At 34.6% G+C, this 21,000-nt stretch overlaps 1 protein-coding gene across 3 annotated transcripts in view; it reads right to left on the reverse strand.

Annotated features, from left to right (window-relative positions):
* The window catches only part of LOC150094991 (uncharacterized), a 41,267-nt gene that overhangs the window by 18,217 nt on the left and 2,050 nt on the right, over positions 1-21,000 (reverse strand). The window contains exons 1-2 of one of the 3 annotated variants that reach the window (XM_090411126.1): positions 12,993-13,226; positions 4,110-4,207 (exon numbers count right to left, since the gene is read on the reverse strand). The gene's annotated coding sequence lies outside the window, so the exon portion shown is untranslated. Of the gene's footprint in view, positions 1-4,109; positions 4,208-11,301; positions 11,347-12,992; positions 13,227-21,000 lie in introns of those variants that run through there. The other 2 variants (XM_090411125.1, XM_090411123.1) reach the window with 2 other exon arrangements.

Genomic DNA, 21,000 nt, shown 5'->3' on the forward strand with positions numbered 1-21,000 from the left:
ACAGTTGTTTATTTTTTTGCAGCTCAAGCTTAATGGCGTTATTCATCCATTTAACCCCTACTTGTTTTACTATTCGGACCCTAGGTAAACAACCAGCCATAACCTCCTGTAAATGCTTCTTAACCACTTCTCATGCTCTATCGACATCTAGCCCTTGCAGTTTTACATGCCATGCCACTGAACCAAGCAATCTCCTAAGCTTGTCATACTTGCCAGCACGGTAATTCCACATATACCCTGTCTTAATCGAAAATTCCACACCTTTAGCCACCTCCCAGGTCAAGACCTTATGATCACTCTCACCAATAGGTGGAAGCATGGTCATATTCATGTCAAATTCTCAGATGCTATTACCAGGTCAAGCACTCTCACACCCCTAGTATTTTCAATTGCATGCTGCCTCAGGTAGTTATCCCTTAATAATTGGATAAAATCCATTTCCTTCCTCACGTGTGTCCTCTCCTCCTTCCAGTCAATGTTACCATAGCTGAAATCCCCATAATAATTACCCTCCTCCCACTCATATCAATTTGTTTATGCATACTACCTCCACCATCTATTCCATCACCTGGTCTATAGCAGCACCCAACTGTATATTTTGTTCTGCCAGTCTCAATCTCATGCCAAATAGCCTCAAATGAGCTATTTTCACTACCCTGCAATACAACTTCAATTCTCCTTGGCTGCAGTTCATCAGCTATCATCAATAACAATCCCCCCCCCCCATTTTATTCTCTTTGTCCCTCCTAAACACACCATAACCTACACATTCCATCCCACTAACTATATCATCTTCTGTCAGCCATGTTTTACTAATGCCAATAACCTGTGGCCAGGAAGAGCCAACCAAGGCCAAAAATTCTTCCTTGTTCCTAATACTCCTGGCATTAGTATACATGAAGTGCAGAGGTCCTTTGTCCTACCCCTATCTTGATGCATTATTCTAACTATCCTATTCCGATCGTTTGTCCTTAGTACTGGCTTGGGTACATCATATACATTCTTACACTCAACTGTCTCACTGATGTCCGCATATCCAATTTCCCTCTCCTTGGTAGTTCTAGTTTCCCTGGTTCTGCACATCCATTTTCACTTCATTCAGCAACACTTTTTCCAATCTCTGCACACTAAATCCATTCAAATGCAGGCCATCCATCTTGTATAAATCCTTTCGCCCATCAAACTCATTCCACACCACACTGTCTGCATAACCTGCGCATAAAGTCATTTGTGATTATGGCCCTCCTTCTAAACTCTTCTCTGTCATACTGCAGAAACAGACTCATCATCCTCTTTCACTCTTTTCTTTTGCTACCTTTAACAGTACTTTCAAGTCCTCTCTCATAAAAAATTTATCTCCTTTCAATTCATTCGTACCCACCACAACTATCCATTCTTTCACCCTCTGTTTTTGCACTCTAATACTCACTTACATTCTTAAATTTCGCACCTGATAACTACTATTTAGTTAAACTTCATTCTATCACACCTCTTAATAACGAGTCACCGTACAGCACTCTTTCCTTCATTTCTGAAACTCTCACACTCTTATGCTTATTTTTCCTTTCAAACACTTGTTTATTTCCATTAGTTGAGGCATTCTGGAAAGTTTTGCAGGTGCTCCAACTTCCGCTGCGCACTGTGTATCAGTCTGCGCAACTACTCGATCTCACTCCTTACAAATAATTCCTCATTTTTTTCATCATTTAAACCATTTTCTCTCTCTGTATAATTGCTTTCACTCTCTCTTTGATCACCGCTCTCTTTTCCAACTTGTACAACATCGGAATTCCCTATCAAGCGCCACTATTTTCACTCACATTCTGGCTTTCTTCCATCAAAACAATCTTATGACCTGACACATACTTCAATTTCTCACTTTCTGCAAGTCTCCCACCACTATCACATTCCATCCAAACTCCAGTCTCTTTCGGGAAAGCATGTTTCAGTTAGCAATTTTTCGAAGTAATTACTCCATACTTCAAGGATATCTTTTTCTCCCATTTCCATGTCACCTTTATCATCGCCAACTCCTTTTACAGCACTCTTTCCTCCATCTCTAAGCTTCTTCAACAACCTCCAGAATATTTTCTATGTTCTTGCCAAAGTCCTATCATGACTTTTCTTTAGCTAGTTTTACACCATGTTTAGCTTTCTTACATTTGTCTCTGTATTCTCTAAGAACACAAGCTGACTTATTCACCAGGAACTTTTGATATGCTTTCTTCTTTTCCTTCGCTGCCTCTTTAACTTCCTGTAGTCATTTCAAAAAAATTTCATTGCCATCTATAGTCCACGACTTGAACTTTTCGGACCACCCTCGTATGTTTGGCAACAAGATACTAAAAGATGTTGATTTGATTCCTCTTTCAAATGGCATTGTCCATCGCAGAATTAATAATATGGCAGGTGACGTAGAATCTCAGTTAAGTGAGGGTTTAGAAGAGCTGTTATTATACATTACGAACAGACGAGAATACTGATATTACAAATGATGCACAGTTAACATATATGCTTGCAAGTTATGCGCATGATGACAACATTCATGACGATATTCTGTTATGTAGAACTTTGTCATCCCAAACAACTGGAGAAGAAATATTTCACTCTCAATACTTACATAATACATAAAAAGGTATCCAGTGGGAAAAATGTGGACTTATGTTTGGATGGAGATCATGCACTTACATGCAGACAGTAGGGTAGTTTCTATGGTCAAGGAAGTAGCTGAGGATATGAATTGGTTACATCGTTTAATATATAGGGAAGCGATATCTGCCAAAGGAATGCCACCATAATTTAAAACTATGCGACTTCAAGGAAAGTATACTCACTTTGGGGCAGATCAAAAACGCACTTGCATGAAAATCTGCGAAGAGTGTTTGAAGCATTTTAAGAAGAATAAAACCGATTTTGTGTGTTGATTTATTACTATGGATGACACTTGGATTCACCATTACACACACCAGAATCAAAACAGAAGTCAAAACAGTTGACAGAAGCTGCTAAAGAACGTTTTTGCCAAGTCTGGTGAAAAGATCAGAAAGTAGTATACCAGGCACTTCTGACCAGATCAAGATCAGATATGGAATCGTGACATCATTGGTTGTTGAGATGATGATGTCATGGGTTTGGGATGTTTGGAATTTCCCTGGGGGCATATGTGTCAATGGCTTCAGTTCTTGTATTTTGGTTCCCATATGGAATTATGGGCGATGGTAGAGATAACGATTCGTGTCGTGATTGGTGGGACACTTCTAACAAGATCAAGATAAGATAAGGAATTGCGACATGAATGTTTATTATCAGATGTAAACAAGCGACATAATTTGTTGGTTGTAAATAAGTGATGTTATTGTTTTGAATAGAAAAGGGAGATATCAGTGGATAAGGATTCTTGTCGTGATTGGTGGGATACTATGAACAAAATAGGAGTAGGTCGAATGGGGGGGGGCGCCTTCAAAGTCTTGGATGTGTATTATGAGTTGTAGATAAGTAAATGGTTTGCATATGGCATTATGGGTGATGGATAGTGATAAGATAAATTTTGGAATGTTTGGAATTTCGCTGCCCCCCCGCTTCTGTCAGGGCCATCACGCAGTGTGTTGGGTTCGTGTATAACATTGTGGGTGTATTTTAGAGATAAGTAATCATGATGTTGTGTTTGGAAATTTCTGGGGAACATATGTCTCTGTGATATCACATGGTGTTTTAGTTTGCCTATGGAATTGTGGGTGATGTTTTTGAGATAAGATATCTTGGAATTTTCCGAGGGTGACACACATCCATCACTGTTGTCATGTTTTGTCTTCGGTTGTCTATAGATGGCTGTACTAATTTTCCAATACATTTTGGGGTATTTCTTTCCTGTTAAAGGGTGGGAATTCTTAGAGTAGAGTTGTGATGGCGGCAGTGTTTAGGCTTTTCTGAATAATTTAATTATATGCTGGTGTCCCTCAAACACACACACATTCGACATGAAAAGTCACTAATGTATCCATCTGATACTCTAATATGTACCCTATGATTATTCTTATGAAAAAAAAAAAAAAACCGTTCAATATTAGAATTAAGCTTACCAAAACATTAAAAAAAAAAAATTAACTTACATTTCTTTCCAGAATGGGAACATCTTGGTACTATCTAGGTTTTTTGAATATTCCAAATTGTTGACTTTTAACGTATATTCACAGCACAGAACACACGTCTGAAAATACAGTTGAGATGACTTTTTCATTATAGGTTTTACTGGGACTAACATATATTCACAGCACAAAAACACATTAGTTGAAAGATATTTCTGTAAATAACCAGAAAAGCTAGTTTACTTAATTTAGATTACTATCTGATTGGCTGTGAGAAGGAATTGTATTAATTCCTTCCCACAGTTGCTAATGCTGTGTTTTCCCAAGCTTGGTGGGAAAGTCTATGCGCCGTTTTGTTTAGGGTAAATGTTATTTCCTGTTTCGAATTCCGAGTGCTGTTAGAGTATGGAATTCTGACAAGTGAAATGATGTTTTTTTTTTTTTTTTTCTCGAATTGGTTATTTTCTCTATTTTACTTTTAAAATTCAGTTGAACTACACATTCTAACAGAACTGAGCAAAATTAATAAATAAATAAAATGTATGTGAATTTATTTTCCAACACTGTAGATTTCTCATTAAGTCTTATCTTAAAGATATCTCTTATATCACCAAATTGTTAGACGTAGGTGAGAAATCGTGTGTTTAGGTTAGAAATCTTGGTTCCCGTGGGAAATTATTGTTGTAGTAAATTAATGCTTACATTTATTTATTTTTTTAAAACCAATATGACTATTAATTTTACATTCGATTCCTTGTGCTCATAACCTATTTCTGTAACTGGAATTTATTTTTTCTTTAGCATTAGTAATTTTAAGTAACGGATATGAGAAAACAAGGTTTTGAACTCTCCGCAGCGTTTTCGTTTAGAAACTTCTTTTGCCAGCACAACAAATAAATAGTTATTTCTTATTATTTCAAATGAATATTAGCTCTGTAATGTATACTTTGTTAATTTCTATGTTACCTTTTATTTGACTAATATTAACAAATTGTATTTACTGAATCTAACATACAAAAATTAAAGTGAAAAAGACAGTATTTTTTTTTTCTTATTCTTCTGATTTAACATTTGTGCTGATGTTCATAGTGTATGATTTGCCACTGGTGCTTACGTGTAATTCATGTGATTTTTCTCCATGTGAAATCTCTAAACAAGTTGAACTATGGTTTTTACATAGTTCAATTATGTAAAACTCATTTCCGTTATTCCCAATTGACTGTTGTCCTCTCAGCCCGAGATTTATTTCACAGTAGGGATATATAACACAATTATTATATTAGATATTCTTTCCAATACAAATAAATAATTATTTATTCTTATTTCAAATGAAAATTAGCTCAGAAAGAAAGAAAGAAAAATTTTAAAGGAAAAAAACAATGTTCACCCTCAAATAAATATTTATGATCACAGCAAACAAGAAATTCATCAGCTTTTCAAAGTTTTGAAATTCATGCACATATTGTTTTCATCATTTGGTATCATTTAAATGAAGAATGGGTCTGGCTATTAAGTTTGTTAATGTTTTTTAATTTTTCTCTTCCAATGAAGAGTATATTTTGATATATGCATGTTGATTCGCTTGTTATCTGCATGCTATGTTACCTTTTTATTTTTTGTCACTTTTCAGGTGAAACATTCTCCACTAAAATTCTGTCTATTAAATAAATACCCACTTACTTTTGCTTCCAAGGGTTGACACAGTTTCACTGAGTGGATTTTTAAAAAAAAAAAAAAAAATTCTCTGGTTAGTTTGTGGCATGAAGTTTCACAAGGGGGGAAAAATGTTATGGTCTTACTTAAATTTGTATAAACACATCAACAACACTAAATCTGTTCATCTAAATTTACACATTTTATTTGAATGAAATATTATTTACAAATTGTATTTACTGAATCTAACATACAGAAAATAAATAAATAAAGTGAAAAGTACAATTTATTTTTTTGTTCCTTAATCTTCTTATTGTTAAATTTGCACTGTTGTTCAAAGGTTCTTCCCATGCTTGTGGAATTGCCATCAAGGCCCTATTCATGGGTGTGTGTGAACTGTGCAGTGGCACAGTTTGCCTTCCAACTATGAACCATGCTCAAACTTGCTTAACTTTTTTGATAGCCATTAATAGCAGAGGCTCTACATCGGCCAACCTTTGCTGGCAAAAAATTATATAAATTAATATTGTAATTATTATATAAAAAATATTATTATATAGAAAAATGTATGTATATAATTTCACAACAAACTGTTGTTGTTATAGTAAGCGAAATAAGATCATTGCGCTAGAGCGGTAGTATTTGAAACTGCTCTAAGATAAGATATATAAAAATATCATACAACATAGTGTTAAATAGGGAAAAGTGCATTTTAAAACAGGTGTTTTTTAATAATTTTAAGGAGTTTTTTGATTTTATGAACACTTAAGTATATACACATACTGTCATGGCAGTTTTCTTAGTGACATTACTTGCAAAACATCTTAAAAAAATATATTTTGTAAACTGGTTTTAGGTTATCCAACATCAGAATTTTTCTTCAATAGCAGTTTTCAATGTATGTTAGATTTATTTATTTGCTAATATTATCTATTTTAGATATTTTATTTATCAGGTAAATAATTTTGTTTTAATTTATTTTATAATTAAATTAATCATTTAATTCTAGAGTATGACTAGTCATGAGAGATTATTATGGAAGAAAATACCCAAGTGGGCATGGAAAATGAAAGCGAAAGCAAGAAAAAGAAGCGGCTGAGGAACATCAAAGAAATTCACTGTTTAAATTTATGAAATTGAACTCATATTTGTTCAGATATATCAGTTGATAACAGGAGTTCTGAAATAACTACAAATGGTTCTTCAGCTTCAACATTAATTAATAATGAGAGTTCTGAAATACTCAAAGGAAGCGGAGAACATGATGCATTTGGTCAAACAACGAGTATTGAAGATCCTAAAACTAAGACACCAGAGGAAGGTGAACTATTTACTATTGATGATCCAGCAACATGGCCCAAAATTTTGAACAACACAACACAATTGTACAACGTGGTCCACCGTCTCCTCTGACTGAAAATGATTTTCCAAAAGATGACAACAAGAGGCGTTTTTCCACAGTTCACTATGTTAGGACAATTGCACACGGAGAGAAGCAAAACAGAAGATGGCTTGTATATTCAAACTCTTCCAACTCTATTTTTTTTGTTTTTGTTGCAAATTATTTTCTTCTGATGATAATTTTTTATCTAATAATGGCTTTTCTGACTGGCAACATGTAAGTGAAAGACGTCATGAAATTTGAAGCAGAACAGTTAAGAAATGTTTTAAGACGAACAGTAGCAGCAATGCTTTATTTATCTGAACATAATTTAGCTTTTAGAGGTAATTTTGATACTTTGTACACAGCCCATAATGGTCATTTTTTCGGAATCATAGAATTGCAGAATTTGATTCACTTTTAAAAGATCATTTAATGCGATGTTTGGGAAAAAAATTATAGGTAAGAAACAAAATTCGTATCTATCACCCATTGTGCAAAATGAATAATTGTTGATATGGGAACCAAAATTCAACAAAGTATTGTAAATATGATTCGACAGGCAAAGTACTATTCAATAATTCTCGATTGTACTCCTGATGTTAGTCAACAGGTGCAAATTTCAGTAATTTTTAGATTTTTACATATATTTGAAGCAGATATTGAAATTCGTGAACACTTTTTGACGTTTTCAACACTAATTAATGACACTTGTTATAGATGTAAGTTGTTGGCTGTGTTATTGTTATATCCTTACTTTCATATAATGTTATTTCGTAAGTCGTAGGTTCAATCTTATTATACAATAATTTACTGTCTCTAGAATCCAAAGTTTTGCTTACTCAAAACTTTGTACAATCAAAGTCCTACTGGCTACTCTATTGTTATGTCGCTGCTTTCTCTATATTTTATCTTATTCTACCTCTATAATAACTCTCCTTCTAATCTACTGTAGTGCTCCTAAAATACTAATTCAGATTTATTTCCTCTTCGGATATTGGCAAAATTTATATTTTTGCTGTGCCAGCCAATATCCTATAACAGAAGAGACGCTTGTTCAGGGAAATAATTCAAAATTTAAAAGGATACACACAATAATTTATCTCACGCTAGCGCTGTGCAGATTCAGTTACCAGTTGTAGACCGAATCTCACTTAAACAATTATATCTAAATTCCTTCCCACCAAAAGGTTCAATTTCATAAGTGGTGGTTTGAATTCGTAATCAGGCATAACTCAGGTATAAGGTACAAAATATGTTTATTGGAAAAACATAAAACATTTTCAGTTATGTAAGTTTAAATACTCAATGAATCAAAATTCACTCTAAGTTAAGGGTTATACTAAATCACAATGAATCAGAGCAAGTTAAATCTTCAATTATGAAAGGATTAGGTTTAAGCAAAATACTACTACTACTACTATATAACTCCTTTCATAAGTTACTCAAAGAATACTTATTGAACACTTTCATTAATACTCTATCAATGATTATCTTAATTCTAAATTTCATTTTAAGCAAGTCTAGTCATTCACAAATTACTGCCTATTTAACAACTCCTCTTTGTTCCACAAGGGCTTAATTAATTCAATCAAATTCTCATTAAAAGTTCTCTACTAGTGTCCTTTAGTTACAATGCACACAAATTTCTTGTTCTTCTAAACAAATTTTAACATAGAATGAAAACTCTTACATTATCAGATCTTTTCAGATTTTTTTGCTGCCATCTCATGTAGGTCTGGATTACCGTACTGCATATTCTTCAGCTGTCTTTGTGCCTGGCGATGTACTATGCTTTTTCTTCTAATCGTTTCTGACTGTTGCATGCTGTCTACCACTCCGCAGGAAACTTTCTCTAATGGGACATTCTGCTAAGGCTCGATTCCACATGGGCCGTCATATCGCGATCAGCTCTGCTTGAAAATCTTCAAGCATTCTCAAGAAAAGAACCTGCCGTTGTCATTCCCGTAGTCAACTTGTCGCTCACTCACGAATCCTCCGACAAACTCCACCTAAAACTCGAATCCGGCACTCCAAGATCAAAAGGTCTAAAAACCCCTTAAAACAGCATGCTTCGTCTTTTATTCGCCCTATTCGGGCGCCCTCTAGTCAATGCGGTTTTCACCCACGAACCTCATCGTTCATGCCCCTTGGGTGATCCTACACTCTCACTAACCTGTCCGGTTACATTATTCTAGGTAGGCGCTCTGACGTCATATTTCTGCGTAGGCATAGCCTCCATCGCTACGCTCAACTCTTACTGATCATACGCGATTATTCCAGATTACTATTATAAAACTTTTCTCGGAATTTCGCAAAGTACTGGACAACTTACTTGGGAATTACAAATAACCTAGCAATAACTCTCACTATATCGCACACATGGACTATACATTATTACAAGACATAAAACAACACTTTATAATTATTAGCTGATGTGCAGATATCTCCTTAATAAGTGGTAGTTTGTCATGTTAAATCCTGAATAAAGAATTTACTTGTAAAGCTCTGCATTCAGGATCTAACACACTACTGATAAAGTTATATATGAAAATATAAAATCACTTTTGAATAAATTAAATCTTAAATTATCAATGTAAGTCAGATTGTAGAGGGCAAGGGTATGATAAACGGGGCAAATATGAAAGGAGTATATAAGGGAGTCCATGCTTACATTTTAAATGAAAATGAAAAGGCATTTTATACTCCTTGCGCCTGTCATAATTTAAATTGGATTTTAGGGGATGTCGCAAAATCATTAACTATAGCAATACATTTTTTTAATGTTATACAAAAAAATATGTATTATTTGCTGCCTCAATTTCATGTTGGGACATATTGAAGAAATTTGTTAAACAATTAACTCTAAAACCGTTATGTGATACAAGATGGGAATGTTGAATAGAATCAGTTAGAGCTGTACTATTTCAAATTCCAGAATTTTTAAATGCACTAAAAGAATTATTTAAAACTGAATCAGATAATACTATTAAAGTAGAAGTGATTTCAATATATGAATAAATAGATTCATTTGAGTTTATACTAAGCCTTGTAATTTGGTTATGAGCTTTTGTCAAAAGTTAATTTAGTAAGTGAAGTATTACAAAATGCAAAAATGTCCATAGACATAGAAACTAAGCATATTAAAGAGTGAGTGCAGTACTTTGAAGAGCAGAGAATATCAGGATTTGATAGCTGTTTAGAGATTGCTACAGAACTCTCAAATCTATTAGAAATAGAAATTAAATTTAAAGAAAGCCGAGTACGTTGAAGAAAAGTATTTTTTGATTATGAAACGCCTGATGAATCACACATAGGTGATAACAAAAAGATAATTTTAGGATAATTTTTTTTTGTAATTTTAGATACTGCTCTACAATCTGTCAAAAAAAGATTTGAATTGTATGAAATTCACGAAAAATCATTTTAATTTCTTTATGATATGAAATTAATAAGAAAAATGACAGAAAATTAATTAAAATTTTGCTGCAAACAGCTGTATCAAAAATTAAATACAGATATTGATGAATCTGAATTTTACAATGAATTAATTATTTTTAGAAATATTGTTCCAGAAGATGCACCGTTAATATTTTAAAATTCATAATTGCAAATAATTTGTCAGATATTTATCCAAATATTACTACGACATTTAAAATATTATTGACCAGTCCAGTTACGGTCGAATCAGCAGAAAGGTCATTTTCCAAATTAAAATTAATAAAAACCTATTTGTTTTTATTCTATGTCTTAAGAACGCTTGTCGTCCCTGGCAATAACATCTATAGAGCATGAAATTGCAAAAAATTTGAATTTTGATAGCATTATAAATGATTTTATTGATAAGCGCATTAGGTTAAATAAAATTTAATATATTAAGATTTCTTTTAAATCTTATAAGTTGTTATAGATATTTCATTCTTTATAGTAAAAATGGATATTTTTTCATATTTTTATATTATTAAATAAATCAGTGTTCTGGTGTATTTCTATGATAATGTGTGCTTACATAAAAAAATAATACATCATGTACATACAAACACTTTTATTTTTTAACTAATTTTTTCCCTTTACTTAAATTGATGCTAAAGAGCATACTTGTTTATTTATGTGCATAAACATTTTTCATATTTGATTTAATTAACATCTCTACCATTTAAAATTTCCATAAATGTTACTAACTTTCAGGGGGCCTGCTTTTCCATTTCACACAGGGCCTCACAAAATGTAGAAACGGGCCTGATTGCCATCATGTGGTTTTTGACAATGTCTCTCATCTGAAAGTTAATTTTCATTTGGTGATCATTGGGAATTTATTACTGTAGTAAAATTAAGGGTTGCATTTTTAATTTTTTGAAACCAATACATATATTTCTGAGCATTATTAAAAGCACAGAATCTTTCGTTATGTATCCAAAAGTATTATTTTTACATTATTGAACACAAAACACCAGAACACAATACAGCAGCTGCAGTGGATGAACGATTACCTTAAGTCCAAAGTCACTCGGCTCTACAGTTTTTTCTTATAGTACTGTTTACCCTTACTATACCTTACCCTGACTGTTCCTTCAAAAATGAACCTTTTCCCAGATGACTCAATGACATGTTTTCACATGCCATTGGATATACTGTTGGTGTGTTTTTATCTTACTTTGTATGGGGAAAGGTAAAATTTGTATTTGTTATCTGGAGAGTACAAATATTTTTTCTATACTAAACTTTAAGAGTTTAAGTCAAGTTTTTGGGTTAATTATCTGCTGTGTCTCTATAAAACAACCAAATTCTGACAGTTTGGATTTTCGATTATGTGAACGAATTGTTTTCAGATAACTCAAATGTCAATAGGTAGCATTAGACAATTTCTAAAATAATCAATTACATGGATATCAGTTTTCAACTTTTTTTTCTGTTCCTGGCATTAATTTCACAGTAGCGATTTTTTTTTTTTTTTTTTTACAATAATTAAACAGAATGCATTACAGTATAAAATTATGGATTTAAATATCAAATTCTAATCAGAATAACTGAATAAAAAATTCACCGTGGAAAAACAATAACAAAAACACACATCTAATTTAATAAGCCGAAAGACTATTTTAGTGGTGAATATGTTAATAGAAATAGGTGTTGTACTACCCAAGTGATCATTTATACTTGAGCTCGCCGATAGTTTTTTTCGGCATGAAACTATGGATTTCGATCCGAGTTTCGTATTGAAACTCGGATCGAAAAACATAAAAACATAAAGGAATTTACCATCCCCCTTTCTATTAACATATTTGCCAGTAAAATAGCCTTTCGGCTTATTAAATTAGTAATTAGCAATAAATATAGGAGTACACCACTTCGATAGCAGAGGTATGCAAGTTTGTGTTCACTTAAAACCTTGATATTCCAGGTCTACCTACTCACTGATGAGACATCAAAAAAGGTTGAAACCAGTCTGGGAAGTGACCTCTTCTCATAATGTAAAACAATATATATACATCTCTTAGGAGCTGGGTTTTACATTATGAGAGAATATTAAAGTTGGTGACGGAGCTTGCTCCACCTTTGCATGGAGTTGCCCTGGTGTTGTACTACCCAAGTGATCATTTAAACATGGGCTCGCCGATAGTTTTTTTGGCATGAAACGCAATGGATTTCGATCCGAGTTTCGTACCCGGCTATAAAAACAAAGGGATTTACCATCCCCTTTCTAAAAACACACATTTCAGTTTACAATTGTAAATAGTATTTCAGCAAAATAAAATATGCAAGTATATTCAGAGAAAAAATCGAAACATGTAATTACCTAAAAATATTTCACAATATTTAGTTTGCACGCTTGACATTTTCAGAGTTCAATAAAGAAAATTTTCGTTACTCACTGTTTCTTGGTTACGTTACATCAAAATAGCTGGTCACGCAAAAGTTTTTAGATTGGATACCATGGTAAGCACAGATCCATACATTTGATATTGTGTCAGTCCAGAAATGATACCATGCCTCCCTAAACTTTCTGTGTATTCTTTTGTCAACAAATATATACAAACAGTTTTGTAAAATGTTCGTAAATGTCCCAAAATAAAGAATCTTTGTCAAATTGGATAAAATCTCAAAAGTCTAATTTTACCATTGATGAATTTAAATGATTAGCGATAATTTTCCCCAAGTTACAAATAGCTGGTAATTCAGTTTCCAAAAATAGTAAATGATTATCAATGTCATACATTTTTGTTGAAAATCTCTCAGCTTCTTCACAACTAATAGAGAAAGCTTTACTTCCATCAGCTCCTGTATAATCGAGTATTAGTTCCCCATCTTGGCACTTCAGAATATAGCACTCACCGAGGATATCAGACCACTTCCTGCATAACTTTTTCCAAGGAGTCCTGGATAAATACATCACAATGTACGTGTCTTCTAAAAAAATAATCGGTTTCCATCCTTTTAGAGCTATGAAGAATTTTGTCTCGTGCTATTTTCCTGAAGAAAGAAAATTTCAATGACTTTTGTGGCTCACCCGTTATTTTACTTTACTGGACACAAAACACCACAACATGATAGCTGCACTGCCTAAACAAATTTGGTGTAACTGCAGTCACTTGACTCGTTTGTTTTTCCTTATAGTACTGTTTACCTGACCCTTAACCCGGACCGTTCCTTCCAAAATCAAACTTTCGCACAGTTCATTCAGACATGTTTCTACATGCTGTTGGATATGATGTTGATGTGAGATTATCTTACTTTGAGACATCACAGGGCAAATCTTATCTGTGGCTCAAAGGGTATTCTATATTATTTGTCCTTATTATGTTGAGTATTTTATCCTCAAAAAGTATTTTTGATGTTAGACCATGTGACTAGTTCGCTCACTCATATGTCCGAAATTGCTGGGATGGGGAAAAAAAATAGCACTAGGTGGTGGAAATGAAAAGGTAGTCAAGAGGGTGCAGAGGTCTTCCCTACAAATCCATAGTGCGATAGAGTTCGAAAAACTAAGACCGGAAATAAATGAGATTAACAGAAAGGCAAGCACAGTTTACTTTTCTTCCACGATGTTGGTAATCAGAGAAGCTCCAGAACCGCGGGGAATAAAACTCGTGGGAAATTATACCTTTTGAACAATACTGCAAGTCATCTAAATACAGGATGTGATTAGTTGAATACAAAATGACTAACAATAGTTCCTGGAAATTAATGAGTCATCTCAATGAAAATGAACAGAACCAAATGGGTGGGAACTAAATGATGTAGTCAACTATATTTTCTGGTTATTTACAGAAATATTGTTCTGTGTGAGCATTTGTGTTGTGGATATAAAATTCAACTATTCTGGAATATTCACATTTAGAAGAGCCATTCTGGAAAGACTAATTTAAATTATCATTAGAATTTCTAGAAAGGATTCACATAGTCTTTAGAATATGAATATTACATGTATGAGCTATGGGAAGAAAAAAATGCATTTGAGGGACACCAGCATATAATTAAATTATTCAGAAAAGCCTAAAACGCTGCTATACTCTAAGAATTCCCAGTCTTTAGAATAAAATATGTATGAGCTATGTAAAACAAAAAGAAAGTGTGTTTGAGAGACACCAGCATATAATTAAATTATTCAGAAAACCCTAATCACTGCCGCCATCATCACTCTACTCTAAGAATTCCCACCCTTTAACAGGAAAGAAATACCCCAAAATGTATTGGAAAATTATTATGCCATCTATAGACAACCAAAAACAAAACATGACGACAATAACAGATGTGTGTCACCCTGGGAAAATTCTAAAGATATCTTATCTCAAAAACATTGCTCACAATTTCATAGGTAAACCAAAACACCATGTGATATCACAGAGAGACATGTCCTGCAGAAATTTCCAAACACATAACGTCACGATTACTTCTCTAAATATCACCTACAATGCTTTATGCAAACCCAACACACCATGTGATGTCCCTGACAGAAGGGACATCACATGGTGTGTTGGGTTTGCAAAATTCCAAACATTCCAAAATTTATCTTATTGCTATCCATCACCCATAATGCCATACACAAACCATTTACTTATCTACAAAGCATGACAATACACATCCAAGACACTAACGTCACTTCCCCCGACATTCACCCTACCCCTATTTTGTTCATAGTATCCGACCAAGCACACCACAAATCCTTATCCACTAATATCTTCCTTTCCCACTCAAAACAATAACGTCACTTATTTACAGCTAACAAATGACGTCACTTATCTTCATCTGATAATAACAAACATCATGTCACGATTTATTATCTTATCTTGATCTGATCAGAAGTGTCCCGCCAATCACGACACTAATCCTTATCTCTACAGTCACTTATTGTCAACAACAAATGACACCACTTATCTACATCTGAAAACAACACACACCCACAACACAAATCCTTATCTCTACCATCACCCATAAGTGAACCAAAACACAAGAACTGAAGCCATTGACACATATTCCCCCAGGGAAATTCCAAATACATGATGTCACACACAAATCTCAAAATCTTACACTTGGCAACATTGAACTGACAGTTCCACTTATCTCCCCATTCATGCAATCTATTCAAGTCCTCTTGTAAGGCATTAACAACAGCCTGAGTGTGCATTGCTTTCCTCAGTTTTGCATCATCTGCAAACAGCTGGATATCACTAGTTAAACCCAACCCGATATCATTAACATACAAATTGAACAACAATGGCCCCAAAACTGATCCCTGTGGCACACCACTGGTGACCTTTCTCTTTCAAGATACTGCACCCCCATATACAACTTTTTGATACCTATCTGACAGCCAGTCACTGATCCAACACAGAAGTCTATTATCCAATCCCATCTCTTTCAATTTAATTAAGAGATTGTCATGCGACAGTCTATCAAAAACCTTTGCAAAATCCAAGTACACCACTGTACAGGGTGTTCGGGATAAATTTGACATATTTATAATTAATTATATTTTTCCGTAAGTTACATGTATTAACACACACTTCTCTTCATTTAAAAGTTTGGACCCTTCTTCATTCATATACAAGATGTCAGAAAGGATGGATAGCTGGAACCCACCTGAATCATGGAAGAGAATAACTTGTATCATGATGATTCGTGCCCGCCATCAAAATAAGGATATTACGACTGCTGCCCAATGCTCCCTGAATACAGTAAAAACAATCAGGCATGAACTAGAGACTTGCAATGGTGACTACGAGGATGTAGCAAGAAGAAAGATCCCTAGCAGACGATCTGATTGCGTTCGTACAGCAGAATTCCTCGCAAATCTGCAGGAACAGGTGTTGAAGAACCCTGGCATTGGAATTCGGGCTTTGTTCGTGGAGTTGCTAACTGTAGTCAAGCCCTGGATAACAAGGGTAGCCAATGGTAGGCCGTATGTATGGCAGCAGGATTCGGCCCCTTGCCACACCTCCGGGAAAAGTCAAAAATGGTTGTCTGAAAATTTCTACGACTTCACCAGTCCAAATGTTTGGCCTCCAAACTCCCCAGACCTTAACCCCATGGATTATTTTGTATGGGGCGCAGTTGAAAAAGACACCAATCGCACTTCCAGTAATACAAAAGCCCAGTTAATGGATAAAATTAAAACAGTTTTTGCGGCCCTTCCCAAGGAGACTGTAGCATCAGCTTGTTCGAGGTTCCGAAGCAGAATTGAAGCTGTGATCGATGCTAATGGTGGTTATTTTGAGTAAATCTTGTTGATAGTATTGTAATTAACTCTGCCTGTAATTTTTTTTGTCAATTCATTAAATTTAATAGATACAAAGAAGATTTTCTTTTTCCTTACGAAACTCTCAAATTTATCCCGAACACCCTGTATATGTATCTCCTCTGTCCAAGGTATTTGTCAGATTGCTATAGTACATAAGTTAATGAAACATGATCTCCCCATAATAAACCCATGCTGATAACCACAGAGAATACTGCTGTTATCAGCCCATTTCTGTATCCTACTTCTCACCAATCTCTCCAGGTCCTTCACCACAACTCCAGATATACAGACCAGTCTATAATTTGAAGCTACAGCCTTATCATCACCACCCTTTATGCAGTGGAACAATTTTACCCTCCTTCCACTCCCTTGGAACTTGTGATGTTGCAAAACTTTTGTTAAACAGGCATGCCAATGTTACTGCCAGCTCCCTGGAACATTCTCTTAAGATGCGTGGTGATATTTCATCAAATCCTATCATCTTATTAACATCAAGATTATTTATTTCCTCAAATACCTCCTGCTCACTCACAATTAAGCTATCCTCTCCTATGTCCTCCACACTTAAGTTCCTCATGATTCCACCCTGATCAAGATGAAACACAATTATAAATTGATCACTGAATACCTCAACAATGTCTTCTGCAGCAGTTACCATTCTACCACTTTTATCCCTTAACTTCATCTTTCCATGATCATTTTTCCTTCCGCTTCCCACATATCTAAAGAACTCTAGGGTTTTTCTTAGCCTGATTTGCCAATTTCTGCTAGTACTCTACTTTTGTTTTCTTACTAACTGAGTCACTCTCCTGGCTTGTTCTTTATATTCTTCATGTGACTGATTACCATTATTCATCTTGTACTTCCTCCAAAGGACTTTCTTTTTCCAGATTTTATGCTTAAGCTCCACATTCATCCATTTTACACCAACCTTATTCAGCCTTTTGGGATACATTCTTACATTGATGCTATTATGTATTTCTTTGCAAGTTCCCATGCAGCATTCATTTCCTTATCGCTCAATTCCTAGTTCCATGTTATAGCTCGAAGTTGTCTCCTAAGCTTGTCGTTTTCATTTGAAATTGTGAATTCGTGCATTAAATGTCTGTGATCGTTCTATATATATAAATAACTATCTTCTATGTATATATAATAGTAATGAATGCATCTGAGAGATACATTCATTACCATGTGATGAAAAAAAAATGCAACTATAACACGAGGGTTTATTTATTTTCATTTAAAATATAAGAATAAAAATTTAGCCAATTTTTGCGAGGTAAACCAGCTAGATATAAGAGGCCTGAAATGATTTCAAATTTGTTTAGTCTATTCGTTTAACATCTCTTTCTCTTGAATACCATTACGAAATACAATCAATGTATGTATGTATTTGTATATAATAAGATTAGATCAAAAATATCATCAGAAAAAGCAATTCAGTTCTGTGTTGGCATTTTTTTTTGCGTTTGGCTGAACTAACGGAAATTGACACAAAATATTCCATCTTCTTATAGGATTTTTCCTCCATTTTGATTCTTTATCCTTTCCAAGAAAATACTCTTCGTTTGTGTCTAATTCATATCTTGTTCGGTATCCGAATCTTCTGAACGAACTTTCACATAATCACCATCTTCTAAATCACTTTCATCTTCACATTTGACTCTTATCATTCTCATTATCGGAGTTGAATATATATTCAACTAATCTCATCAATATTTGCTGGATTATCCAGTCGATACAGGGGTGCTTAAGGGTCAAAGCCATATAACTGAGAGGAGACCTCCACATAGCCGTTAAAGGAATGCGGAGAACGGACCAGGGCTTCTGACCTAATGTCCAATCCTCACCTTCTCGTGGTGCACCCTGTTGGGTATCTACTTGGATACTGAACGAACGAGGATGGGCTGGCAATTTGGGATTTAGCCGACCAAATTGTATTCTTATTGGTTAAACCAAAATAAAAAAATATGATGGTACAACATAACAAAATTTCATGCCGGCTGAGGCATCACCCGGTTAAACAAGGCCCCCGGTTGTTTTTGCAAGGGAACCAAGGCGAACAGCAAAAAGTCAGCTACTGGAACAAATCTGAAAACAAACCACAACTAAACACCAAAGTTAAAAATCGGTACTATCAATGTAAGAAGCCTGAAGGGCAAAGAAATGGAGCTAGCTGAGGAATTAGATAAGTATACCAGATCGACATAACATGGGTGACTGAAACAAAAAAGACCAAAACTAGTGAGACCTTTTTGAGCAATAAATACAAAATGTTATATTCAGGCAATGACAATCAAGGAAAAGAAGGAGTAGTCATAGTATTCAACACAAAATACGAGGCTAATCTTCTTGAATGGCAGTCAGTCTCAAGTAGAGTAATGTGGGCAAATATGAGAATGGGGAACTGGAAAATGAGACTTATTTGTGCCTATGGTAGAAGTGTGTGCTTAAGAAGTTTGTGCTTAAGGTAGAAGTGGAGGAATTTTTTGATGCTTTAGAAAGAGCAACTGACACAATGAAAAAGCTAAAGTTGGTCCTTGTTGGGGATCTAAATAGCAGAGTAGGAAATGATTGTGAGACATACAAAAATATTTTGGGAAAATTTGGAGAAAAAAGCAAAGCTAATAATAATGGCAAATATCTGTTCGATTTCTGCTCAGGACATGGGCTGGTTATTACTGACACCATGTTCCAACATAAAAATGTGCACAAATTCACATGGAGAGAAGAGGCAAGGAATAAGAAAAGTCTCATTGACTATGTTATTGTTGACAGTGATGTTTTTTTCCTGGTGCAGGACACCAGAGTGTACAGAGGATTTGAAATTGGAAGTGATCACTATTTAGTCTTGAGCAGAATAAAATTGAATTTCATATTGAAAAGAATAACATGTAAGAAAGTTTTAAAGCGAATAAAAGTTGAGCAACTCTCAGATGTGAACTGTAGACTAAAATACACAAAGATTATTGAAGAAAAAATGAAAGAGTTTGAGAACAGGAATCAAACCTTGGAGATTCAGTGGCAAACTCTGAAGAAAACATTGATTGATTCTGCCAGAGAGGTATGTGGTGAGGTTGTCTGCAAGGATAAAAAAATCAGAACTCCCTGGTAGACACAGGAAGTTAAAGAGGCAGTGAAGGAAAAGAAGCATATCAAAAGTTCCTCTCAAATAAGTCGGCTTGTGCTCTTAGAGAATATAGAGACATGCAGGAATGCTAAACACTGTGCAAAACTAGCTAAACAAAAGCCATGGGAGGACTTTGGCAAGAATATAGAAAATAAATATCTTGAAGGTGGCAAAATATTCTGGAGGTTGTTGAAGAAGCTTAGGAATGGAGGAAAGAGTGCTGTAAAATGAGTTAGAGATGATAAAGGTGACATGAAAACTGGAGAAAAAGATATCCTTGAGGTATGGAGTAATTACTTTGAAAAACTGCTAAATGAAACAAGCAGTGATGACAGCACAGTGGTATAAAACAATCACCAGGCATGCAGTCAGTAATACATATCCATACTTGAAGTAGAAAAAGCCATGAAAGGCTTGAAATGTGGAAAGGCAGCAAGAGTAGATGATATATGACCAGAAATGCTGAAGTATGGTGGTATAAGAGTCTTACAGTGGCTGCACTGCATAGTTCAGAAAGCCTGGACAGGGTCGAATTCCCGTGATTGGAGTAGAGCTCTCATAGTACCCATATATAAAAAGGGAAATAAAACTGAATGTGAAAATTACAGCAGGTATTTCCCTACTGAGTGTTCCTGGCAAGATCTATGCAAGTATACTTGAGAAACGGTTGAGAAGAATTGTGGAAGAAAAGCTTGGTGAAGAACAAGCTGGATTCACACTAAATAGAGGCTGTCAGGATCAGATCTTCACTTTACGACAAATAGTTGAGAAAGCATGGGAATATAACAAAGATCTGTATGTAAATTTTGTCAATTTGGAAAAGGCATATGACAAGGTGCCAAGTGAGAAGCTATTCAATACGCTACAGTTATATGGTGTCAATGGGGCATTATATCAAGCAATACTTAGTCTTTATTTGAGTTGTAAGTCAGCAATTAGAATTGAAGGGAGTAAAGGAAGATGGTTTAATGTTAAATCTGGTGTGAGACAAGGATGTACATTATCCTCTCTG

Source organism: Typopeltis vanoorti, chromosome 21, assembly GCF_054136105.1.
Source record: "Typopeltis vanoorti isolate ZY-2024b chromosome 21, IOZ_Tvanoo_1.0, whole genome shotgun sequence".
NCBI lineage: Eukaryota > Metazoa > Arthropoda > Arachnida > Uropygi > Thelyphonidae > Typopeltis > Typopeltis vanoorti.